This window comes from Stomoxys calcitrans, chromosome 3 (assembly GCF_963082655.1).
Source record: "Stomoxys calcitrans chromosome 3, idStoCalc2.1, whole genome shotgun sequence".
In the NCBI taxonomy this organism is placed as follows: Eukaryota; Metazoa; Arthropoda; class Insecta; order Diptera; family Muscidae; genus Stomoxys; species Stomoxys calcitrans.
In genome coordinates this window covers 111,897,819-111,925,461 of record NC_081554.1, presented here as the reverse complement: position 1 = coordinate 111,925,461, position 27,643 = coordinate 111,897,819, and the positions used below count along the sequence as shown (strand labels likewise).

General features: G+C 38.6%; 1 protein-coding gene across 1 annotated transcript in view; it reads left to right on the top strand.

Moving 5' to 3' along the window:
* Window positions 1-27,643, top strand: part of LOC106093635 (cell adhesion molecule Dscam2) — a 367,625-nt gene that overhangs the window by 228,173 nt on the left and 111,809 nt on the right. The window lies entirely within an intron of this gene.

Sequence of the window (27,643 nt, the reverse complement as noted above, 5' to 3'; positions counted from 1 at the left end):
TTTTCTCATCAAGTTTAGCAAATTTATAGGAGGCTCCCAATACAAATAATTTATAAATTAAGGCTTGTCTGGACACATCGTCAAAAGCAGCTGAAATGTCTACAAAATATGCATAGGCTTTCTTCTTCTCGTCTGGTTTAAGCCTTACTATGTCAGACAAGTTGTATATGTGGAGCAGCCTTGACAAAATCCTGCTTGAAATTCATTCAAAACATTCTCAGATTATACCCACTTCCATAACCGCTCGTTAAGAATCCCCATCAATATCTTTGTAATTGTAATTGTGTTGGGTTGCGGATTTTTCATATAGTCGGCGTTGACAAATTTTTTCACAGCTTGTGACTCTGTAATTGCATTCTTTCTTCTGTCAGTTATCAGCTGTTAATTTTAGCTTTCTTTAGAAAAAAAATGTAAAAAAAGTATATTTGATTAAAGTTCATTCTAAGTTGTATTAAAAATGCATTTACTTTCTTTTAAAAAATCCGCAATTACTTTTTGGGCAACCCAATAATTAATGGGTTGATCACAATCGCCTTTTTTATGTATTGGCTATATAATAGTTTTAATAAATGACTTGTCTACGTTTCCATCTTCCAGTATCTTATTATACTTTCTTAACAATATGTTATGCAAATCTTCCGTTGCATTAACAAAGAACACATATGGCACTCTATCCTCGCCCGAAACTTTGTTGGCTTTCATCTTACGGAGTGTTGATCTCAACTCAACTATTGATATTGGTTACATCTAAATAGAGGTGCATATTGAATAAGGTTAACAACTTGTATGGGATTCAATAGGTGTATAAGGTAACCTTTAAACTCATTTGCCGTTACGTTGCTGCCAAGTTGAAATTTTTGATTTCTGACTTTCTTTATACAACGCTACCATTCTTTAGAATTGTTTGCAGTGTAAATCTTCTCAACCATATTATGAAGATAGTTTTCTTGGCTATTTTTTTACCAATAATCTTATAATGTTTTTGAGCCTCTAAATATTTGTTTTTTTCTTCAGTCTCACCAGCACTTTTCTCGTGCTTTGTTGCATTTTGAATCATACCACTGTTGTTTCGGGACATAATTCTTCATAGGAACTTTTAACATTCGCTACTGACGACTTTATCACTTCCGTAAGATAGCTTAATTTTATTTGTCTCACTCGACAATTTATTATGATATTCCCTTTTCCGGTTATCCATAAATCGAATTTTTGGTAAGAGCTTCATGGTTATTAGTTAAGAAAAGCATTTTTATGCATTATGTGCTGAAAAATTTGTGATTTCCAACAATTTAAAAACACACCTTATTTAAGTGATATATTACAATAAATAAACCCAATAAAAGCATAAGAAATCGCAAAGCAGGGCTATTGATTTTTTTCTCGGAAAATAAGCACTTAAACGACCTGAATCACCTTTCGTTACTTGTTTAATAAATGAAATAATGACCAGTATGGAAAGTCAAAAGTCGGACGGTGCCGATTGTATAATATCCTACACCTACCCTATAAGTCCAACGTTGGAGATATATCAAATTCTGAACCAATTTTGAAGGTTCTAGGCGTATGTTTCCAGATGGGTTATTAAACAATCAGTATCAATTTTCGACCATACATGTTCAAACTGTAACAAGTAAAAGCGTGCTAAGTTCGGCCGGGCCGAATCTCACATACCCTCCACCATGGATCGCATTTGTCTAGTTCTTCTCCCGGCATCTCTTCGTAGGCAAAAAAGGATATAAGAAAAGATTTGCTCTATTAGAGCGATATCTAAATATGGTCCGGTTTGGACCACAACTAAATTACATGTTGGAGACCTGTGTAAAATGTCAGCCAATTCGAATAAGATTTGCGCCCTTTGTTGGCTCAAGAAGTAAAATAGAGAGATCGATTTATATGGGAGCTGTATCGGGCTATAGACCGATTCAGATCGTAATAAACACGTATGTTGATGGTCATGAGAGAATTCGTAGTATAAAATTTCAGGCAAATCGGATAATAATTGCGACCTCTAGAGGCTCAAGAAGTCAAGATCCCAGATCGGTTTATATGCCAGCTATATCAGGTTATGAACCGATTTGAACCTTATTTGACACAGTTGTTGAAAGTAAGAATAAAATACTTCATGAAAATTTTCAACCAAATCGGATAAGAATTGCTCCCTCTAGAAGCTCAAGAAGTCAAGTCTCAGATCTGTTTATCTGACAGCTATTTATATCAGGTTATGAACGAATTTGAACCACACTTGGCACAATTGTTGGATATCATAACAAAACACGTCGTGCAAAATTTCATTCCAATGGGATAAGAATTGCGCACTCTAGAGGCTCAAGAATTTAAGACCTAAGATCGGTTTATATGGCAGCTATATCAGGTTATGGACCGATTTGAACCATACTTGGCACAGTTGAATATCATAACAAAACACGTCGTCCAAAATGTCATTCCAATCGGATAAGAATTGCGCACTCTAGAGGTTCAAGAAGTCAAGACCCAAGATCGGTTTATATGACAGCTATACCAGGTTTTGTACCGATTTGAACCATACTTGGCACAGTTGTTGGATATCATAACAAAACACGTTGTGCAAAATTTCATTCCAATCGGATAAGAATTGCGCACTCTAGAGGCTCAAGAAGTCAAGACCCAAGATCGGTTTATATGGCAGCTATATCAAAACATGGGCCGATATGGCCCATTTACAATACCAACCGACCTACACTAATAAGAAGTATTTGTGCAAAATTTCAAGCGGCTAGCTTTAGTCCTTCGGAGGTAAGAGTGCTTTCGACAGACAGACGGACGGACGGACATGGCTAGATTGATATAAAATGTCGTGACGATAAAGAATATATGTACTTTATGGGGTCTCAGACGAATATTTCGAGTAGTTACAAACAGAATGACAAAATTAGTATACCCCCCATCTTATGGTGGAGGTTATAATAACAACAGTTGACGACCGACAACATTATTGCAAATTTCCCAAAATCTGACGAACATATATATCGGAGCTACATATAAATCGGAACCGTTTTCTGGCATGCCTCTCAGATATTGTGGTAATTGTCGAGGAAAGCGTACAAAATCTTGGCAAGATTGGTTAATAAATGCGCTTGCAGTGGCACTTGGAGTGAAAATCGGTCGGTATACATATATGACAGCTATATCTAAATCTGGGCCGATTTCTATGAAATTCACCAGTAAAATTAAGAATCAGAAAATTCTTCCTGTTAAATTTCGAGAGAATCGGTTAACAAATGACCACATTTTTGCAATATTAGTCCAAGTCGGACGAACATATATATGGGGGCTATATACAAATATGAACCGATTTTTACCAATTTTAATAGGCTTCGTCTCTAGGCCGAAAAACAATTCTATGCCAAATTTTAAGACGATCTGACGAAAACTGTAACCTATACTTTGTACACAAATTAACACGAACAGATAGACGGACATAGCTAAATCGAATCCGAAAGAGAGTTTATCGGTATACTCGTCAATGGGGCCATCTTTCTTCCTTCTTGGTGTTACAAACAAATGCACAAAGTTATAATACCCTGTACCACAGTAATGGTGTATATAAGGAATTACTAAATTAGTACACCTCATGAACATTTTATTCTACGGCAATGTGCTTAAGACTATAACAAACATTGACATTGGAAGTAGGAACATTATAAAACTCTGTATCTAAGCGTTTTACTCGGCTTATAGATTTTTTTATACCCACCACCATATGATGGGATATACTATTCTAGTCACTCCGTTTTTAACATCTCGAAATATTGATCTGCGACCCGATAGAGTATATACCTATATTCTGGAACCTGTCGATATCCTGATTCGATGTAGCCATGTCCGTCCGTCCGTCTGTCGAAATCACAATAGCGGTCGAACGCCAAAAGCTGCACGCTTGAAATTTTGCACAGATACTTAACATTGGGGACATCGGTTCACATTGAGATACAGCTTCCATATAAACCGATCTCACGATTTGACTTCTTGGGCCCCTCGAAGTCGCAATTTTCACCAGATTTGGCTGAAATTTTGCACATAATGTTATCTAATGACTTCTAACAACTGTGCAAGTAAGCTCCAAATCGGTCTATAACCTGATATAGCTCCCATTTGAACCGATCTCCCGATTGGACTTTTAGAGACACTGGAAGCCACAATTTTGGCTGAAATTTTGCATGCAGTGTTCCGTTTTAACCAACAACTGTGCCAAGTACGGTTCAAATCGGTTTATAGACTGATATAGCTCCCATATAAACTGGTCTCTCGATTATCCTTGTTTGGTTTCTAGAAACTTTAATTTTGCTGGTTTGACAGAAGTTAGGTTATATGAGTTTTCTGCAGAATCCATGGTGGTGGGTTCCCAATATTCGGCCCGGCCGAACTTAGCATGCTTTTGCTTGTTTAATATATTATTTTTGTTGCTTCAGCCCTACATGTCGTTTGTAGAGTGCAAGACGCTTTAGAAAAATTTTAAATTATTCACCCTAATAAGTAAGAGTATGTACATATGTATATTGATTGCAGAAAGCACACAGGACATGGGATACATGCAAAAATGTATTTCAATTTGAGTTTCACTACTTGACTGGGGGCACACTAAACCCATACACCAAAGTATTCCTAACAAACACAAAGAACATGCCAGTGTGAATGCACGAACACACGCGTATGAATTATACATGGATGGATGGATGTGTAGTTTACATTTAATTTAATCAATTTAAATATTTATTCCAGATGTTAGTGTTGCTTGCCAGAGTGTTCTCAATTTTGCAATATTTGTGTATTACGATCTGTGTACGACAAATTTCATTCATTCTATGTCGGATGATGAAAGACTCAACTTTTGATTAAAAATAAACACTTTTACCCAAAAACAGAAACAAAAACTCTAAAGCGACCCACAAAAACACACGAATCATATTCAATTCCCCAGCACCAGTACACTAATAAAATATCGATCAAAATTTTTTTCCTTTGTTCAGTTTTATTGATAAAACACTTCACAACTGTTCGCATTTAACGTTGACACTCGAACACTACACATAAGCAGTAAACAGTTGACCGAACTTGTTAATGACTATTATTAAAGGCATTTTATTGTTTAAACGTCATTTTATAGTTTGTAATTTGTTTAATATAAATTTGAAGGTTACTTGTAGTACCCTTTAGATCTTTGGCAAAGTCCATATTTTGTTTGAGCAAATCATTGCGGGCTAGAATATAAAAGGTACATTACATACGCGGTTTGTACCCAGAGCCAATGCCACTATCTATTGCAATTATACAATCTGAATTTAAAATATATGTTATCTATGTTCAACGATTCTTAGCACTGAAACGCATAGAAAAATCACATCTCAGCACCATTAAATTACAAAATGCCCTATGTAAGCGGCATAAATCCAAAATAGATAATCTAAGGTCAGAGCTGTAGAGAAATCAGAGTAAACGGCATAGCCTTTGTTAAGGATAAAAATTTAGCAGACGTTTTGGATAATATCTGTCGCTCAATGCAAATGAATATTCCGAGCACTAAATGAATGCATTTATCGTCTACAATGTAGAAATAATACAAAGAAAGTAAATTCTCCGGATGGGGTCATCATAGCGAAATTTATGGCGCCCTACGATAAACATTTCTTACCTAGCATCCTTTCAAACTTTAGGAAGACCAACCAAAATAAGCTCTTTCTTTACTCCATTACATACTCATTCTACATCAATGAAAATATATCAGATACCAACTATTTACTTCTTCGAGATGCAGTACAACTGAAGAAGAAAAGTCTTATACAGTCAGCATACACATTTTGTGGGCTCCCCTAACGGCTTAATTGGTATGATCCCATATGTGAGTTTTAACACCAAAATTATTGATCAAATTCGAGCAGCAGACAATGGATCATGTGTGAAATCGCAGGGTCAGCAATAATAAAATCGTCTCACTAAGGGGAGTCAACTAATTATTATATTTATTTTCTTAAATTCTCTTCAATAATATTATACTTATTTTTAAACCTTTTCTAATATTTTTATACCCTCCACCATAAGATGGGGGGTATACTAATTTCGTCATTCTGTTTGTAACTACTCGAAATATTCGTCTGAGACCCCATAAAGTATATATATTCTTGATCGTCGTGAAATTTTATGTCGATCTAGCCATGTCCGTCCGTCTGTCCGTCCGTCCGTCCGTCCGTCCGTCCGTCCGTCTGTCTGTCGAAAGCACGCTAACTTCCGAAGGAGTAAAGCTAGCCGCTTGAAATTTTGCACAAATACTTCTTATTAGTGTAGGTCGGTTGGTATTGTAAATGGGCCATATCGGTCCATGTTTTGATATAGCTGCCATATAAACCGATCTTGGGTCTTGACTTCTTGAGCCTCTAGAGTGCGCAATTCTTATCCGATTGGGATGAAATTTTGCACGACGTGTTTTGTTATGACATCCAACAACTGTGCCAAGTATGGTTCAAATCGGTCTTTAACCTGATATAGCTGCCATATAAACCGATATTGGGTCTTGAATTCTTGAGCCTCTAGAGTGCGCAATTCTTATCCGATTGGAATGAAATTTTGCACGACGTGTTTTGTTATGACATCCAACAACTGTGCCAAGTATGGTTCAAATCGGTCCATAACCTGATACAGCTGCCACATAAACCGATCTTGGGTCTTGACTTCTTGAGCCTCTAGAGTGCGCAATTCTTATCCGATTGGAATGAAATTTTGCACGACGTGTTTTGTTACGATATCCAACAACTGTGCCAAGTATGGTTGTAATCGGTCCATAACCTGATATAGCTGTCATATAAACCGATCTTGGGTCTTGAATTCTTGAGCCTCTAGAGGGCGCAATTCTTATCCATTTTGAATGAATTTTGCCATGTAGTATTTTGTTATGATATCCAACAACTGTGCCAAATAAGGTTCAAATCGGTTCATAACCTGATATAGCTGTCATATAAACCGATCTGGGATCTTGACTTCTTGAGCCTGTAGAGGTCGCAATTATTATCCGATTTGCCTGAAATTTTGTACGACGGATTCTCTCATGACCATTAATATACGTGTTTATTATGGTCTGAATCGGTTTATAGCCTGATATAGCTCCCATATAAATCGATCTCTCTATTTTACTTCTTGAGCCCACAAAGGGCGCAATTCTTATTCGAATTGGCTGACATTTTACACAGGTCTCCAACATATAATTTAATTGTAGTCCAAACCGGACCATATCTTGATATCGCTCTAATAGCAGAGCAAATCTTTTCTTATATCCTTTTTTTTGCCTAAGAAGAGATGCCGGGAAAAGAACTCGACATATGCGATCCATGGTGGAGGGTATATAAGATTCGGCCCGGCCGAACTTAGCACGCTTTTACTTGTTTTATATTACGACCTTTAGTTTATTCCTAACCTTTAATTTTTATTGTTTATTACGACCTTTTATTTATGTTAATTTGCTACATTTATACACGATGCTGTTTGCTCAATCAATGTACCACTATTCGTAATAATAATGCAAACGGGTAGATTTAACATTAATTCGAGAGATGTCGCTTATAGCTTAGTAAGAATACTTGCTGAGCAGAGAGAAGGTTGACATAATGTGTGCCTCGGAAACATGGTTTAGCTCAGCTATTCCCGATGCCCTTATCCCATTAAATGGATATTAAATTTTCAGATCAGATAGAGAACCCCGTGGAGGGGGTATGGCGATCCCTGCAAGATACATTATTTATGCTACATCTACTACTAAATACATAGATCAAAAGAGGGTGATATAATTGACCATATATTCATCGAAGTCAAATTGAACAATAGCAGGATGTTAATAGGTCATGTATAATTATGGTCAGATCAACGACATCCTCTATATATAATTGACCATATATTTATCGAAGTCAAATTGAACAATAGCAGGATGTTAATAGGTCATGTATAATTATGGTCAGATCAACGGCATCCTTTATTTATAATTCAACTTCTGTCGATCTGCAATCGCAATTTATTCAAAAAAGCGTTCGTTATCTTTTTTTATGGGACGGTGCCTTTGAGAACATATCATGTTACTACAATTACGAATACCTGATTTGAATCGACTATCAGAGATTTTATTGCCAATAGAGATAGAACTCATAATAAGTGGTAACGTTATAAGATGCCGGAGTTGTATAATGAATTTCGCTTCGCTCGGAGACGAGTAAGTAGTTATATTAGCCTTGCGAATAAATTTTCATTGGCCACAAATGAAAATTTCGTCAACTAAACTTATTTTGCAAAGAAACGTTGGGGCTTTGTTTACGATATAATTGTAAAGATATGTATACCCTACACCACTACTGCGGTACAGGGTATTCTAATTCACCATTCATCCCAAAATTTAGCGCAATGCTTTTCTCTACTACTACCACAATACCTAAAGAGATTGGCCGAATATGTAAATCTCTTATGACAGTACACAGTTTTGTTAATGATTTATCAAAATCGATTAATATTTCTATTTAGCTTCCATATACATATATACCGCCCTATAGAGCCGTACATAATACAATTTTGAAGACGTTTGCTCGAAATTCGATAAGGATTGTTTTATAACCAATTTGTGCCGAATACAATATTTCGCGCAAATCCTTCGGAAGATTGCAATAACTATGGCTCTATTATAGGTGTTAATCAGGGAATTGATAGATTCTAATCTGAACCTTTTTTGATAAAATTCTACAGAATATTCAATACTAGACAACAGTATTGGTGCATGGTATAATTGAAATCATCCATTTTCGAACGAATGAAAATATATTTTGTTTTATTCCTTGTGCTATAAGAAAAGCAAACAAGTAAAAGCGTTTCAAGTTGGGTTGGGCCGAATCTTATATACCCTCCACCATGTATCGCATTTGCCAAGTTCTTTGAATGACTTTTTTAAATATATAAGAGCTATATCAAGTTATTGAACGACATGGACCGTATTTACCATGGCAGTAAGAAGTCGTAGAAAAACACCACCTTCTAAATTTCAGGCAAATCGAGTAATAATTGCTAACTCCCGATGCTCAGAAAGTCAAATCGGGAGATCGATTTATATGCCAGCTATATCAGGTTATCAACCGAATTATACTATGGTTAGGTTAGGTTTAAGTAGCAGTCTGCCATCAGGCTCACAAAGATGTTTACGTCCATTGTGATACCACAGGAACAGATGAAGGAAGATGCCTTCTAGTTTCTACCGTTGATCCATCCAGATCGCTTTAAAAAGCCCAATAACTTGCCAATGTTCACATCCGCTAAACCAGACAAGTTCTCGAAGCAATGAGAACCTAAAACGGAACTCCTGACTGCTAGGGTGGGACACACACAAAATGTGTTGTATAGTCTCTTCTGTGGGACATCAACAGCTGCTGCAAAAGTCGTTGCTGGAAATGTTTTCCGAATAGACAGTGACCTGTAATGACGTACACTATGATTGAGAAGTCTGTTCTAGCCAATGACAGTAAAGCGGTGGACCTCTTCAAGTCTAAATTGTGCAACATAGTTTTGGAATGCTCACAGCGCACTCTCTGTGATCGTCTATCATTCGTTGTCCTTCGGATCTGGTTCTGAAAATTTAGCTAACATGTCGCTAGAGGCATACCTACAGATTCCAGTAACCCTGGAGTGTGTAGGGTAGTTCCTAGTCTCGCAAGCTCGTCCGCTTTACAATTCCTTGGGATATCTCTGTGGCCCGAATTTTGAACTGTTCAGTCATTTCGTTAAGAGATCTGCGACAGTCGAGGTCGGTTTTTGTGTTCAGCAATACATACATTGCACCACTTACTTAATTGCAAGGATCTCCGCTTGATTCACATTGCAGTGGTCGGGTTACATTTTCGATACGACCAGTTCTAGGTCTTTAGAGTACACTCCAAAGCCCACCTGGTCGTCTAGTTTGGAACCATCCGCATAGAAGTCTATGTAACTTCTGTTACCTGGTACAGTACAGTACTTTTTATCAAAAAGCGGCACAGGTTTGGTGTAATCCACATTGCCTGGAACATCGGCTATTGCATCCAGGATAACACAGAGTCCGCAAACGCCACATTACCAATTAGAAAGCTCCCTTAACCTTACGGCAGTAGTCGCTTCAATTTGTCTAGTCACAATGTCCAGAGGCATAAGATATAGCATTACATTTAGTGCATCAGAAGGTATCGTCCTCAATGCGGCTGTGATGCACAAACAAGCCATCCTTTGGCCCCGGTTAAGTATTTAGCAGTAGGTGGATGTTTGAAGCGCCGTCCACCAGACCACAACACCATATAGTATTATAGGTCTGACAACTGCAGTATATATCAATGCATGACACGCGGTCTTTTATCAATGGCTCTCTTATCGTATCCCCTGCTGTAAAGAACTACTTCTGTCTTGCACGGATTTACACCTAGACCACTTTCGGTAGCCCACTTCGCTGTAGAGCTTCCTGAAGTATATCTCGTAGAGTGCTGGCAAACTTTTCCATAACCGCAATTGCCGCGTCATCATAAAGGAGATATTTATTACACACCCTTGAGGTGTTCCTGTGCTTACCCATCTTTTTAGATCTACAGATCCCAAGTCTGCCGCAATGCATATTTTAGTTAATAATTTATTGATAAACTTTCTAATGGTGGAGTTGATGCCTAGAAACTCCAACTCTTTCATGATTGACGTCGGTTTTACATTATTGAAAGTACCTTCAATGTCAAGCAATGCGACCATTGTATATTTCTTGACAGCGAGAGAACCGTCCATGTCGTTTCATTTACTACATGCATGCTGTTGCCTCGACAGGCGATCTCCAGGGATTTTTGGCCTAAGAGATGTTTCTATCAACCTCTCAAGAGTTTTCAGCATAAAGGATAACAGACTAATAGGACGAAAATTGTTTGCCTTCGTGTGGTAGGGTTTTCCTGCTTTCGAAATTAAAATGTCCTTCGTGTCCCTCCATTCCACAGGTATATATGACATTCTGATACAAGCAGAGTATCTCCTAAGCCAGGGAACTAGTCTATCAGACACAGCAATTCAACTGGTGATACATCATCAGCGGCTGGTGACTTAATAAAGTCGAAACTTCATATCGCCCAAATGATTTTCGGCCCAGACACAATTTCAGTAATAGCCTCCGACGAATGCATACCAGTGACAACCTCTTCTGGCGCCACGTTGCCTATTGTAGATTTTCCCGGGAAATGTGTCAAATCAGGGGCAAACAGCGACCGCCATGGCTTGACACTAGGACATGCTGACACAACCAGTCATTCAGGGTCTTCGTGATTTGCTTGACCACTTTGTCTATATCCTCCGCAGTTTCCACTTTTTTCTGGTCAAGAAAAGGAAGTGAACCGAAGGATCACTTCTGCAGTATTTTCTCCAAGGCTGAAACTAATATTAAGATTATCAGAGAAGCTGTGGTCATCCAACACATCCCAGTCGCATATTCTTCCACATATATCTTCCGATACAAAGGTAATATCTAATACCTCCTGCCTGTTCCTGGTAATAAAGGTCGGTTTATCCCCCTTATTACAAATCGCCAGATTGCAACTTATAATATATTTGATAAGCAGCTCACCCTTTTCGTTGACATCCGATCTTCCCCATATCTGGTGATGTGCATTAGCATCACTTCCTACAATGAGGCTCTTCTTCCCTACAGAAGCGCCTTCAACCAGCAACATAAGGTTTGAAGGCGGCATCTCTGAATCGTATGCCATATATAAGGAAGCCAGCAATTAATGAGGCTTGTTTATTTCAAGGATGGCTACTACTAAATCTTCAGTGCCTAGCGACGGAAGAAGAAACACATTTAGACTACTCTTTACAAGAATACAGGCTCTATGTCTCCCATTCCCCGTACCCTTGAGTAGTTTAAATTCTCGAATTCATAGTCCATGAACCATTCCTCCACACACCCATGGTTCCTGGAAAATAACCACGTTACCTCCCTCGTCGAACCTTTAGTGCCGCCGAAGCGGCCTTACAGTGGTGGAGTTTTATCTGTAGAAACTGGACCATAGTCAGGATACAGAACATCCATTACTGATGTGTTAGCCTCGTCTTTCGATTCCACCAGGAGTTTATCCTCACAAGATTCGTTAGATCTTGTCATGATGAGCTACCGTACGCATCCAGAGGCTGGTGAGAAAGCTGTGAAGCCACTCTTCCTCAGGACACTGGACACTTGCGGGGTGGACTATGTTTCACTAGCTGCTGCTGTCGAAGTACTTTTTGAGTTACGTGCTTCACCGCTGACGCACACCTTAAGCCCAGTTCAACTGGACAACCCACCCACACAGGACTTGTCGGGTCCCGTTTCGATGCCATCCTCTCCTGTCTCGATTGTGGCAGGGGGATTATAAGTCTTCTGCAATCCGCCAAACTTTAGCGATGTGGTCGATAGTTCCTTAGACAAGTTTTCAGCAATAACTGTTGATTCGTCTTCTCATTCCCCAGCCCCACCGCTTCTATAGACCATCAGTTTCAACTTGTTGAATCCGTAAGATACAACACCTTCGCATTTGCTGAGGTCTGCAAGACAGAGCCGGAGTTTGGTACGAATACTGCATGTCTCTGGTCACCATCAGCCTCATCCAATCTACCAATCTTCCAGTCGGTGGTTGAAACCTATTCCTAGGTATGCAGCCCTGTTCTTCTCTCTTGTCGACAACTGCCATCTGATTTATACCATACTTGGAAAAGTTATTGAAAGTCATACCAAAATGATATGTGCAAAGTTTTAGCCAAATAAGAAAAGAATTACGCTCTCTAGACGATCAAGAAGTCTAATCAGGGGATCGGTTAATATGGCAGCCATATCAGGTTTTGAAACGATTTTAACCATACTTAGTCCAATTGTTGGATGTGATACAAAAACACCACGTGCAAAATTTCAGTCAAATTGGATGAGAACTGTTCCCTCTGGAAGCTCAATAAGTCAAGACCCAAGATCGGTTTATATGGCATATCAAAACCTGCATCGATTTGGCCCATTTACAATCCCAACTTACCTACATTAATAAGAAATTTTTCAAGGGCCTGGATTTGCTTCTTAGCGTGTTCTCGACAGATGGACGGAAATGGCTAGATCGAATTAAAAAGTCATGACTATCAAGAATATATATACTTTATGGAGTCTTAGTCGCATATTTCAAGGAGTTATAAACGGAATGACGAAATTAGAATATCCCCCTACCCTTTGGTGGAGGGTATAAAAATTATGAAAATCAAAGAGATATACAAATCAAACAAATCATCTTTTCGCGTAGCTTCGAAAATGTGTGGAATTTATTCGGTTTAATGTGGATGATCTTAACAAATCATTCACAAATATGGCAAATATTCCGTTAGATCCCTGTTATTATGGCGCTGCTGATAGAACTGCGGGAAACGGATCCGTCGAAGAATCTTATGAGTATAGCGGCGTTATCAAGGATGTTTTAGGTGAAGTCAAATCTAACACCATTGGTTCTGACAGCATTGATCCGAAGTTCATTCGTACTCTCCTTCCATGTATTTTACCTTATTTAACATATTTTTCAATACTATATTAACTACCAGTATTTTCCTAACTCATTGCATGGAATTCCGTCCCTTCGCGACTCTACTATTCATATCTAAAGTCATAGGGATGCCAGTTCACTCACTAATATCAGAACATCTTCGATGAAATTCATTGTTAACTAACTAACACAGTCAGTATTCCGAGCACACCACATCAGCGCATTATTAGTCGAAAAGGAGTGATAGCGCCAACAACAAGGCATGTTTTTTTCCTTCTAGACCATTCCAAGGCCTTTGATACTGTCGATCACCGCAACTTTGGCATTAAACTTTTCCGTTTTTATACCCGACACCACTACTGTGCTGCAGGGTATTATAATTTAGTGCATCTGTTTGTAACACCCAGAAAGATGAAAGATAGACTCATTGATAAGCATACCGATAAACTCGGATCACTTTCCGATTCGATTAAGCTGTGTCCGTCTGTCTGTCTGTCCGTCTCTCCATGTTAATTTGTGTACATAGTTCAGGTCGCAGTTTTCATCCGATCGTCTCAAAATTTAGTACAGGCAGGAGACGAAGCCTATTGAAAATGGAAAGAAACCGGTTCAGATTTCGATATAGCTCCCATATATATGTTCGTCCGATTTTGAGAAATATTGCAATAAAGTGTTAATTTGTTAACCGATTCTCTGGAAATTCGGCATGAAAAATTTCCTGATGACTCTCGATATTACTGGTGAATTTTAAAAAAATCGGCCAAGATTTAGATATAGCTGCCACATATGTATTTCGCCCGATTTTCACATCTAGAACCACTGCAAGCGTATCTATTGACCAATCTTGCCAAAATTTTGCACAACGCTTTCATCGACGACTACCACAATATCTGAGAAGTTTGCTCGAAATAGGTTTAGATATAAATATAGCTCCCATGTATATGTTCGTCAGATTGTGTAATTTGCAATAATGTTTTCATTTGTCAACCGTAGTTATTACAGTTTGAATATATTGCTCGAAATTTGATAGGGATTGTTTCATTACCCATCTGAAAACATCCGCCGGGGTCCACCAAGATTGGTTCAGAATTGGATATAGCTCCCACATTGTACATATTGGTGTAGGGTATTATACAGTCGGCACCGCCCGACTTTTGCTCTTCCTACCAAGCCAGGCAAGGCAAGTTATGCGACACCAAAGGCTTGCAGACCTATGGGCCTTACGTCCTTTCCACTCCAAACCATGGAACGTATAGTGGATACCATAATAAAAAATAGGACATATAGCGAACTGCTGAAGTACAAGCAGCACTTCTACGTCAAGGGAATGTCGGTGGAGACTGCACTGCACGAGGTTGTGCATGAAATAGAAGAATCCTTCGATGCCAAAATGTACAAATTGGCAGTAGGCATTGACGTCGAGGGGGTTTTTGACAATGTGCGGGCCAACACACTGATCCGATCCCTAGACCAGTACCGGGTGAATCAGGTCCTTAGAGACTGGATAAATTACGCCACAGGTATGCATTTTATCGCCACTCCTATGGGTGAGAATCATAAATGACCTATTACTGAAGCTGGCTGAGGAGGGATTTGAACTCGTCTGCTACGCAGACGATGCTATAATACTTCTAGGAGGTAAGGATCCGAATCAGATATGCAGAAGGATCGAAAGGTTCGTGCAGCTGGCATTCGACTGGGCTAGACCTAGAGGTCTTAATGTTTACCCAGAGAAGACTAAAATGTTCCTGTTTACGAGTACGACGAAGGTGGGCCAATTTAACGCACCACGTTTTCTTAAAAACACGATTTCGATATCTGAAAAAGTCAAATATTAGGAGTGATCTTGGACAGGAAACTGGAAATGTCACATTCAGGAGCGTACTGAGAACGCTCACAGATTTTGGGCACCATGTAGACGGCCGTAGCCTTTATATATAGCTTAAATACGCGGATAGTCCACTGGCTTTACAGGAGCGTGATAAGACCACTACTTACTTTCGACTCAGTAGTTTGGTGGACTGCTATGGAGAAAAAGTGCAACATAAGGACCATACAACAGATTCATGCGGCCTTGGAATAGGCAGAGCGATGAGGACCATGACCACTAGGGCAATGAAGTCTATTCTAGATATCCGACCCATTGACATAAAGATTAAGTGTGGGACAGCCACTGCGGCAGGATACAGGATAGTGGCAGGTCATACCATGGCGGTATAATCGAGGCGACGATAGGAAACCTGGAAGTAACGGAAGAGGTTTTCATCTGGACGATCATGCTACACATATGGATCAAAGCTAGAGAACAGAGTGGACCTGGGGTTCACATTGAGAACCCAGGGACTGAGATCTGTTTTAGACCGCCTGACCATAATACGGTTCTGCAGGCAGATTTCCATCCAGATCATGGAATGCGTGAGGTGGTGGACAGTAAACAACCTGGACGGCAAGGTTACTGACAGTCTAAAAGTGTAAGAAGGAGATTTACGAAATTTCTGAGTATGGCACCATCCGCTTTGTTTGGATGCCGGGATGTAACGGAGTATGGGGAAATGAAAAAGCAGACGAATTGGCAATGAACCTGCATTTAACATTGTGGAACAGCGAAACGGTCGGTAGGACGACGAAAATGCTATAGAAAGATTGTGAGAAGACGATTTTATTGCAAGAGGTCAATAAAGCTTTCGGTATAATAACAGGTCACTACGAGCTCACTTATGCAAAATCGGTGCGGCAAGTAATAAAATGTGTAGGGCATGTGGGGAGGATGTGGGGAGGATGTGACGTTGAAGCATTTTCAATGTCATTGCCCGGTCTTCGCGGCTAACAGACATCAGTACTTGACAGACATCAACCAACATAGGGGCGTGGTTAGGAATTTTGTAAGTAGCACGGAATTCATGACTTACATGTACTTTTTCGAGGTTACTTTTTAGTATTTACAGAGCACAATAGGCCGATTACTAGCTTAGGTATATGTTCATAGTAGCATGGGGTTGATTAATATCGGCATTCTCCTTTCAACCTAACCTTACGCACAGTTGGTGGTTTAAACCGCGTGTCATGCACTGGGTTTATACTGCAGTCCTCAGACCTATAATGCTATATGGTGGTGTGGTCTGGTTGAGGGCGCTTCAAAAGTCTACCAGCATCACAGCCGCACTGAGGACAACACTATCTGAAGCACTAAATTTAATGGTACATCTAATGCCTCTAGATATTTTGTCTAGACAAATTGCTGCAACCACTGCTGTGAAACTAAGGGAGCTTTCGCTTTGGTCATGCGGCACCTACGGACACTGGTTTATCCATGATACAATGCCCGATATTCTAGACAGTGCTTATTACAAACTGCATGAGCCGCTTTTTGATAAAAAAAAAGTACTATTCGTGATAGAACCCACGGGATTAACAATTTCCCTGGCAATAGATGTGACATCGACATATATACGGATGGTTCCAAACTAGACAACCAGATGGGCTTCGGTGTGTACTCTGAAGAACTTGGTTAGGTCAAATAGAGAAGGTTACCCAAACATTGTAGTATGTATCAGTATGCCCTTAACTGTTGCAGTGTGAACATAGGGCATCAACAAGCATCGTACTCTATCGTTGGCCAAAGCCTTGGCTTGATTCCACGTCATACGGGTTGATTCCAACTCTTTTTTTGTACAGCGGATCCATGTGTTTTTCGGGCGTCCCCTTTCACGCTGTCGTTGCGTCTAGGACATTTCTCGCTATATCATCGAGCGGTCGGCATAAGAAATGACCCAACCAAGTCCATTTTCTCTTCCGGATTTCTATATCGACAGGGGAGGTGTTTGTTCTTATTTGCAATTCTTCATTTGAAATAAGGTTTGGCCTGAAAATTCGAAGTATTTGTCGTAAGCAGCGATTTATGAAAACTTGGATTTAACGGGTAGTCGCTTGTGACTAGCTCCAACCTGTACAACCATATAATAAAATAGATTTCATATTACTGTTGAAGATCCTGACTTTTGTATTATGTGAGATGTCCCTGCATCTCCAAACTTTGTTGAATTTACGAAAGGCGCTTCTAGCCTTGTTGATACATATGCGTATGTGGGCCTCTGATCGTTCGTCCTTTGTTATGTTCCTGCCAAGATAGGAGAAGTTGTCAACGCCTTCAATGATATGGTTGTTCATAGTGTGTGCTGTCAGATTTCATATTCCTATCCTCATCAGTTTGCTATGTTTATCCTCAAGCCTACTTTGGCAGCATTTTTATTTAATCGTTCAGTTTCGCCTTTACGTAGCGAAGCGATGCGCAAAGAGGCATATACTATTCGCGTAGTCGAAGTGGTGGAATGGCTAAGATATATTGTCATAAGGGCGACTGGTGTAAATAATTTCTCAGGCAGCCATAAAATCCCTGGAGTACATATTTCGGAATTCAAAGACGCCCTCGACTGTCGAGGATCTCTCAGCGAGATGACTGAACAGTTCAAAATTCACCTGTTCTGGGTGCCGGGCCACAGGAGTATCCCAGGGAATTGTAGAGCAGATGAGCTTGCGATACTAGGAACTACCTTACACATTCCAGGGGAACTGGAATCTGTGGGTATGCTTCTAGCGACATATAAGCTAAGTATTCCGGACCAATGGACGTTTCAGTCATATTGTCCGTCATAACAGGACACCGTCTGATCGGAAATCATGCTGACAGACCGATGGTTGCAAGTAACGACTTTTGTCAAAACTGTGAGAACGTCGAAGAAGAAGTGATTATAGAACATCTGCTGTGTGTGGGTCCCGCACTGGTAGTCAGAAGGAGATCCATTTTAGGTTATCATTTCTTGTAGAACTTGTCTGATTAAGCGGATGTGAACATTCGCAAGTTGTTGGGCTTTTTACCGAATTACTTGTCTAACGGATCACAATACGATTATTTAGGATGTCCAATATCCACACCTTTGCCGTATATAAGGGAGTCCTTCCTTGGTCTATAATAGGCCTCCTACTATATATTATGTATGCAATAAGGAGGTGTTCCTAAGCATCGACTAAAAGAATATTAGACAATACCTTTATAGACTAAATTGTGATCTCTATTTAGTTTACAATTAGGCCCAAATGATATTTTCAAGAACCGTAATAAATTAAAGTGCCTTATCATACATAGCAAGTAAGAGCGTGCTAAGTTCGGCCGGGCCGAATCTTATATAGCCTCCGCCATGGATCACATTTGTCGAGTTATCTCTTTTTAGGCAAACAAAGAATATTGAATAAGAACTGTTATGCTATTGGAGCTATATAAGTTATAAGTTATAGTCCGATTCGGACCATAAATGAATGCTGTTCATTCGGATAAGAATTGCGCCTCGTAGGGGCTCAAAAAGCAAATTCGGGAGCTTGGTTTATATGGGAGCTGTATCAAGTTATTGATCGATTCAGACCATATTAGACACGTATGTTGAAGGTCATGAGATAAGCCGTTGTACAAGAGAGAATTGCGCCCTCTATAGGCTCAAGAAGTCAAAATCCCAGGTCGGTTTATACGGCAGCTTTACCAGATTGTGATATCATAACACTACATGCAAAATTTCAGTCAAATCGGATCAAGACCCAAGATCGATTTATATGGCAGCTATAGCAAAACATGTACCGTTTACAATTCCAACCGACATACACTAATAAAAAGCATTTGTGCTAAATTTTAAGCGGCTAGCTTTACTCCTTCGTAAGTTAGCGTGCTTTCGACAGACAGACGGACATGACCAAAACGACTTAAAATGACATGACAACCAAGAATATATATACTTTATGGGGTCTCAGAAGCATATTGCGAGGTGTTACAAACAGAATGACGAAATTAGTATACCCCCACCCTATTGTGGAGGGTATAAAAATAAAATAATGCAAATTCAGGGCTTTGTACAAATTATGGTTCCATAACTAAGGTGGGTTTTAATTTCAGTCTTCACAATGAAACTCGATATAAAAAGAAGGAAAAAGGATTTTACGTTGCATTTTCGTTCATTGTTTTTAAATTAATTATAATTGTGAGCAAATATATGTTTTATTGCCTGATTTGAACACAGCGTGTGTCCCAATATACTAGATTCCTCTATGGTATTAGTTTTAAATCGCTTCCCCACACGAATACCTTATTATTTTTGCGTAAGATTTTCTGGAAAAACAAACCCAGATATCTATTCAATAGGCTGAAATTCGCTAGGGCTAATCGAAGTAAAAAGATTATTTCTCTCAGACGTAGAAGTAGGCTATCCGACTGACATCTCCTTATTGGGGCCATTCGTCTCTGGAATACCCTACCAACCGATTGCTTTCAAAGCAGCAGCAGCGTGTTTATGTACATTTTAGCATAGGCTTAGTATATTTTTTTAAAATTTGGAAACGGTCACATGACACATTTTCCTTCTGGCCTTTTTAATTTACTTTTTCTTTCTCTTAATGTTGTATCTCAAGTTTATTCAATTCAATTATTTAATTTTATATGTATTGTTCGTAGTCTTAATTACGTTTATTTTGTTTTTTTAATTGGGTAAAGTTGGATATTATCCTGATACTTGTGATGCTGCGCTACAGTTTACAAGTCATTTATCTCGTGGTGCAGTAAGAAATACATAAGTAAATAAAATAAATAGATGGCTATCTGCGCATCGGAAATTTCTTTATTAAATTACTTTACAATTCAGCGGATTTGTTCCGTTTATTCGATTACAGTCACTACCAGCTAGTTTTTACAATCCCTTAGCTTTGCCAGATTTTACGTTGAATGGTGTTAGATAACGGGGGTAAGTCTTGCAGGACTCTCCTCGCAATTGTTTCTTAAGATATAAATTGCACAAAAATACCATAACAGTTAAGTCGATTTAATATATTTAATTTTTTTTAAATGCCATCAATTCATATTTTTTTTTATTTTTTGGACGAAACTTTAAACCCAAATGCAAATGTACTGATGTGGACAGTTTCGAAATTTAAACACTTACATTTTTATCTTACAAATTTTCCAAACACAAGTACACAAATATCCATTTTATTTCTTATTATGCTACTGATATAAAACTAATGGTTTTTTTTGAATAAACAAAAAAAATGAAGATATTTTGTTGATTTCCAAGCGCTTTATTGTGGCCTGGAACGAAGTAATTTTTGTCTCAAACCCAGATACTTATTAAAAGATATGGGAATGAAGTCAACTCTGCCCATTGTTTCGTATTCCATTTAGACGCTTTTTATTATTTTATTTCAAAACCTATCCTCAGGGCTTTAATCCTGCCGAAGGAGATACGGGTGCCAATTAGTGCCAGGTTCACCTTCAGCATATAGCCCAAATTCCAACTTTTACTTAATTTTATTTGGTTCATTTCTTTTCGTTTTGACTGCACTGCTATGTTCAATGTAATGCACATCGCACCTCCAACATTGCATTCTCTATTTTACCCCAAATTGTCATCTGTCTTCATTTTCTATATATCCTAAAAAAAGTGTATTCATAAGAATTTTTGCACGACCTTTACCGCACAACAAAATGATATAAGGAATAATTCACAAAATACCGATAAATGCACAAATAATTGTAACTTCACAGTTTTGCTCCTTACTCCTTTATTTTTTTTTTCCTTTATCTTATAATTTATCTCTTCATTTTACTCAGCATTGCACTGCACTACCATTCACGTTCGGATTCCCATTTACTATATATATATTTATTTTTTTAATTTTAATTTTCTTCACTCCACTTGTTTGGTGTCTCGCACATGTTTCCTTACTTTTTTCTGCACTTTGCATTTGAACGCGGCGCTAGGTGCGGCGCCCGCCACAGTTGTTTGTTTGGTATTGTACAAAAAAATAATCCGAAATCGCGTAAATCCTCATTGTGGAGCATTGCTTTATGTGTCATACGTTCGTACTTCTCTCTGCCAATCATTAACTTTGCACTTTGCGGTTGGCTAAATACGACAAAACACAATTAGGGAATTAGGATTTTGTAAGTAGCACGGAAATCCTGACTTAGATTTCCTTCTTCAAGGTTACTTTTTAGTATTAAGAACGCACAACAAGCTGCACCCACTTTTTAACCTAACCTAACGTTATAGTGAAGTTCGACTGTATGCAAATCAAATCGTCAACTCATAGGTGTTACAAACTCTTTGGCATCAATTTTTCTACTGGACCATAACTGTAGACACATCACGAATTTCTGACGCACAATATGAGGAACCCATGGCTTTTCCTGAAGCCGTAATTCTATTGTTAAGGACTGTTAATAGGTAGTTTTGACCAAGCCCTGCATACCTACATAGGTTTTCTGCGTTTTTCAAATATACTCTAAAATACAGTAAACGCTATTTAAATCAGGTACACAACATTTGTTTCTTTGGAATTATTTTCAAATATAGCTAAGTGTCAAAAGTGTCCGCGTCTTTAAATAAGATACAACGTTGTTTTTGTCCCAAAGTCAATTTCGTAGCATTCAACGCAAACTTGAGGGTCTACCAAACTTCTAGCTTGGATAAAATTCTTTCCTTAAACCAATTAAGCTCACTACTTTTCGACAAAGTTTTTAAAATTGGGTGTGTTTTTTTCAGTGTGGCTGCTGCTTCCCCAACTTTATATTTTTCTTTATTTATTATTACGAGGGTTGTTATAAGTATTAATTACAGGACTAGGTAACACTAAGTGTTGTTGTGTCGTTTGTGCAGTTTGAAGTGACACGAAAAGATTATTTTGATCATTTGAAAAAATGGAATTAACTCGTGAACAATATCGTGCTATAATATTACACAACTTTAGAAGTGAATGATCAGGACAAGACTGCATTGATGAACTTAAATTGTTGTATGACAATGAAGCACCATCCCATAGTGACAAACTGGTTTAACAAATTCCATCGTGGTCGACACTCGCTCAAAGTCGAATTCCGTGAAGTTCGTCCAAAAACGGCTGTTGTCCCAGAGAACCATGATGCCGTGCGTGAACATACAATGCGAGATCATCATGTGGCGTACCGTGAAAAAGAAGCATCCTTGGGCCATTCTCCCACCAGCATACACTCAGTATTGCGTGAACTCTTGGCCGTAAAAAAGTTTTGTTCTCGTGGTTCCCACACAATTTGATAATGGCGCACGTGTTGACAAAGACAAAGAAATTTTTGAAAAAATACGATCGTTGTATTTCACAAGACGTTTAAAGGATAGTCACAGGTGACGAATCATGAATCTATGCGTTTGAGCCTGAAGCACAACAACAATCGAACGTGTGGGCCTTCGAAGACAGGCCAAATCCAACGAAGAAGCAAAGAAGCGTGGAAGAAGCAAAACGAACCAATGCGAAATGATCGCCTGTACGAAGCATGTGGCGACTGTTCAACGTGAACAACGTAGGACGGTCGATTTTGAGTGGTACACCACAATTTATTTGCTGAAAGTCTTCGGAAAACGAACAAGAGAAATTGAATCATTGTTCACCATCGGCTCCAACCAGCAACGTTTTTCACCGGCCAAAAGTCGAATTGTGGGTTATGCACTGTACAGGCTTAACTTGGCAAGCAATGATGTCTTTTTATATATGAAGAAAGATATGCGGGGTTATCGATTTTCTTCGTTGCTGCATACAATAGCCGTGTTTTGGAGGTGTCTTGGTTGGAGTGAAAAAGTGCTTAAACTATTGTAAATATATCCATTTTCCTCATTAGTCCAGAAATATATATATATATATATATATATATATATATATATATATATATATATATATATATATATATACATATATAAATAGCAGCCCCCGTATCTATTCCTACATATAGTCTTTTGTTGTAGTAAAATAAAGATAGGCTATCCAGGACCCGTTATAATATGGAAGTCTAAACAATTTCCTCTTCCGTATGTCGTCGACCCAACCGCATTAATAATAAGGTACGAACGTTTGACACATGAAATCACTTCCATTATCGGCGCTCCTCACCACGTTTGGAAAGGTGGAATCAAAAACTGTTTTTTTTACTATTTTCCCATTTTTTTTTTTTTAATAAACATTTTTGCCTAAGTTCCTCAATTCTCTTTCAATAAAAAGTGCAGCATATTTTTAAAACTAAGTGTAATTTTCGTGTACACATCGACAGAAGCAGTCTTACACGTTAAATATATATAAAGTGCCCTACGAAAGTATTTACTGAGGTGTATTTTAAATATGAGAGCTTTTAAAAAGTTTGTGTATAGGTAAATAAGATTGAAAGGGTACCAGTAATGTTAGATTACTCGAAGCATTTAGAGATAGAAGTACCTAGCCGACCTGACATATCGTGAAAAGAGGCATCAATCTAAAACAGATTCAAGCCGTCACTGTATGGGAGCACTGAAAAGTAAGCGATCTAAGTGAATTTGTAAATATGAAATTTATACGTTCATGTCAAACTACCCACATTAATCTGGAATTTAGGTTAGGTAAGGTTGCAATCAGTAGCAACGCGCCAGATGAAGGAGAGGTATCGGTAGAAAAGGAGAGAGGAGAAACGTCTATTCCGCAGAGAGAAAAAAAATGGAAAGGCGTGAGTGTAAGCGAATTTAGATGTACAGGAGTCAGAATGAAGTCCGGAAATTCGACCAAAGAATTAAACATCAAACCGGTGGCTTTGGTGCAGACACATCCTTCTGCAGAGACAAAGAAGAAAATCTGGTAACTGACACAGATAATATGCTGAGTATATGGAAAGAACGTTTTACCCAACTACTAGAGTCCGACGTTGGCGGCGAAGAGGATACCGCAGAACCAATCAATGATGATGGTATAGAATATACCTCCTAGTCAGAATGAGGTCCAGGTAGCAGTGACCCGACTAAAGAACAACAAGGCAGCAGGAGTCGACGTGTTACCCGCTGGACTATTTAAGAACGGAGCCGACACTCTGATAAGGCGTATGTATCAGCTTATCTGCTCAATCTGGCTAGAAGAACGCATACCCGATTATTGGAACGTCAGCATACTATGTTCCGTACACAAGAAAGAAGACAAGACGAAATGTGCCAACTACAGAGGAGGAAGTCTCGTCCCCATCGCACACAAGATACTCTCGAGCGTTCTGTGTAAAAGATTAAAACCTAAAGTAAATGAGATAATTGGGCCCAATCAATGCGGCTTTAGACCTGGTAAATCCACCCTGGACCAGATATTCACACTGCACCAAATCCTGGAAAAGACCCAAGAAGGACAAATCAACACCTACCATCTCTTTGTTGACTACAAAGCCGCTTTCGATACTACTTTATGTTCAAAGGTATTTCAAGCCATGTCTGAGTTTGATTGGGCTCTGCAGGATGTCACTTGCTGATACGCGTTCCTCAGTATGAATAGGAAAGAATCTCTCCGAACCATTTAATACCAAACGAGGTTCCAGACAAGGAGACAGCCTATCGTGTGATCTCTTTAATATTCTGGTGGAGAAGATTATACGAGATGCAAATGTGAATAGATATGGCACACAAATCACAAGAGAACTCATGCTAATCGCCTATGCCGACGATAGGTCGGTCACCGGCAGTGGTAACTGCATCCTTTGAAAGAATCAAAACAGAGTCAGTGAAAATGGGTCTGGCAGTAAATGGAGATAAGACGAAATGGATGGTTTCAACTCCCAAAACACCTTGTACAACAGAGCAGATAAAGAAAATGGAGAAAGTTGGGAAACACAACTTTGAGATAGTCAGTAACTTTATCTATCTCGGCACCGCCGTAACCGAAACGAATGACACCAGTTTTGAGATAAAGCGAAGAATAATACTGGCAAACAGATGCTACTTTGGACTAAGTATGCAGTTTAGAAACAAGGCCATCTCTCGACACACGAAGATTACACTATACAAGGCACTGATATTACCCGTGCTGTTATATGGTTCTGAAGCATGGTTACTTGTGAAAACAGATGAGGCAGTGCTTGGAGTATTTGAGAGAAGGATTCTTCGTGAAGCTCCAGCAAAGAAGTCTTTTGAAGGCAATCACGGTGGTACACGCAAACCGGGAAGACCAAAAGCTCAATGGAAAGAGCAAGTGATGGGAGACACCTCGAAACTTGGTTTCATAGATTTTAGAATGAGCGCAGAAGATTGAGGCTCTTGGAACGCTATTCTACGTTCGGCTAGTGCAACAAATGTTCTGTCGTAGCCAATTAAAGTAAGTAAGTAAAGTTAGGTTAGGATCGATGCCAAAAATAATGCATATATGTATCGAGAACAATAGTATAGGTGATTGATATAAGTGAAATAAGCTAATTTAACCCATATGATGGAAAATGCGGGGATACTTTTCTTTCGCACACATCACTAAACACCACATGTGGTAACTCATAAAATTAGATTATTTTACTAGTTACCGCTAAACATATTTTAAACCATTGCATCTCCCAAACTATGCTAACAAATTCACTACCCAAGCGTGACCTTAGCGTACAGTGCTGACCGATTACGGAGTACCGCAGAGCGACACTACTGAAAGGAGTTGTACATGGCTAAGTACCTTGCAAATGTCACCAGCGTTAGTGGGAGAATAACCAAGATTCTAAAACACCCGTTCAACATCAAAGACGTACAATCCATGGATGAAATTTGCATTGAGTGAATCCGAGGCGTTACACCCATAGACAAAATCAAGCACGGCGTTGACAAAGTGGTCATATTTGTTTATAAAAGTGAATTAACATTCGGATGTTATCTGATCAACCACAAATGTTACCAACAGCAGTTTTTGTGAATTAAACATTAGTTCACATTCTGACAACGTCTAGTGCAAAGTTTTTTTAAAGATTGCAAACAGCTTTCGCGCACAGTACCTGCGTTCTACCCATTCCTTTCCCAATTGCACCATAACCGGCTATAAACATACAACATTTAAACTTAAGGTTGGTATACATGCAATTTTGTAGGGAAAATGTTCATAACGGACGGTACATGAAACAACAGCGCGTAATCCAAAATCATCCATGCATGATTTTTTAACGTCTTTTTTAATTCGTGTACTTATTTACTCACACAGTTGGTTATCACAGAACGTTTGCTTCACTAACCGAATTCAGTATAGATTTCCAAGCGCATCATTGTTCTGCGCTCCTTCTTCAATTTCTCATAGCTAGTTTCGAGACGTCTTTCTCGACTTGGTCTTACCATCCTTCTGGGTGTACCATTGGTCGTATTGGCTGACATATCTTAATTCATTAGGACAACATCCCTTAACATTTCGCTATATTTGAAACGATATCGTTGTATTTTTAATCGTTTGACTATGCCAACGTACAGCAACGATCAACACAGATTGTTCCATCAATTCTGGAGCCATTACCTTTACTTCGTGTAGATAAAAAACGAAATTAGGAGTTGATTAATTAAAAGCGTCAAAATAAGAATAGTATATTGGTATTTTGCATAACAAAATTCTTTTCTATTGCCTTAACTTTAAAAATGAAATGAAAAAATATATTTTCTAGGCATACAAATATTTACATATGCAATTTGGGAAACCGTTTGGGAGTTCAGCTCAAACTGACTTGTCAACTAAGTAACTGATTTCATGTTGCTGGACTTCTATCCCGTCATGAAATTGTATATTAACAAATCGTTGTCGTTGACTCAATCAATCTCATTTGTATTAATTCTACAATAGTTTTAGTAGTTTTCGTTCCTAAATATACATATGTAAATTGCGTTTGTTGATGTGTACACAATTCTTAGGATTGAACTTAAGATTAATCCCAAATCTGATGTAGGTACTTTTGAAGATTTCTCAAACTCATCTTTAAGACGATTCCGGGCCATGCTTGCAAGTTCAAGCGTCATTCTCAGTTTCATTGATTTATTGAAAAGTAAGAGAGAAAGAAAAGACTTACGAAATATTCCTTATATATCAGACAATAGAATTGTAATGTCAACTGACAAAGATTAAAACGGAAATAATTTTTAAATATTCAAATATAAGGAAAATAAAAACTGTATATTAAAAAAATATAAATAACGAATTCATCTGGCAAATTTTTACAACCAAATTTTTATGGTTGCCAGCATGCAAATTGAATTTCGGTTAAGAGCTTTCGTAAGGGAAAACGGCAGATTATTCATATACACCGA